A 211-nucleotide genomic window follows, 5' to 3' on the forward strand; every position below is an offset into this window, starting at 1 on the left:
TAGCAGGACACAGAGCATCTAAGACAATCACAAGGTGGCTGGCAAAGGGGCTGGAGCAGGGGCCGAGGGGGCTGCAGTCACCAGCTGCCAGTCCAGGTGATGTTCTTCACCGCTGATGTTGCATTGGATGTTCTTTGGCAGCCTGTCAGGGCCAAGGGGCTGAGGAAGAGCAGGGGCCAGTGGCGCAATGGACAACGCGCCTGACTAAGGA

Source organism: Eurypyga helias, unplaced genomic scaffold, assembly GCF_000690775.1.
Source record: "Eurypyga helias isolate BGI_N326 unplaced genomic scaffold, ASM69077v1 scaffold4149, whole genome shotgun sequence".
Taxonomy (NCBI): Eukaryota; Metazoa; Chordata; class Aves; order Eurypygiformes; family Eurypygidae; genus Eurypyga; species Eurypyga helias.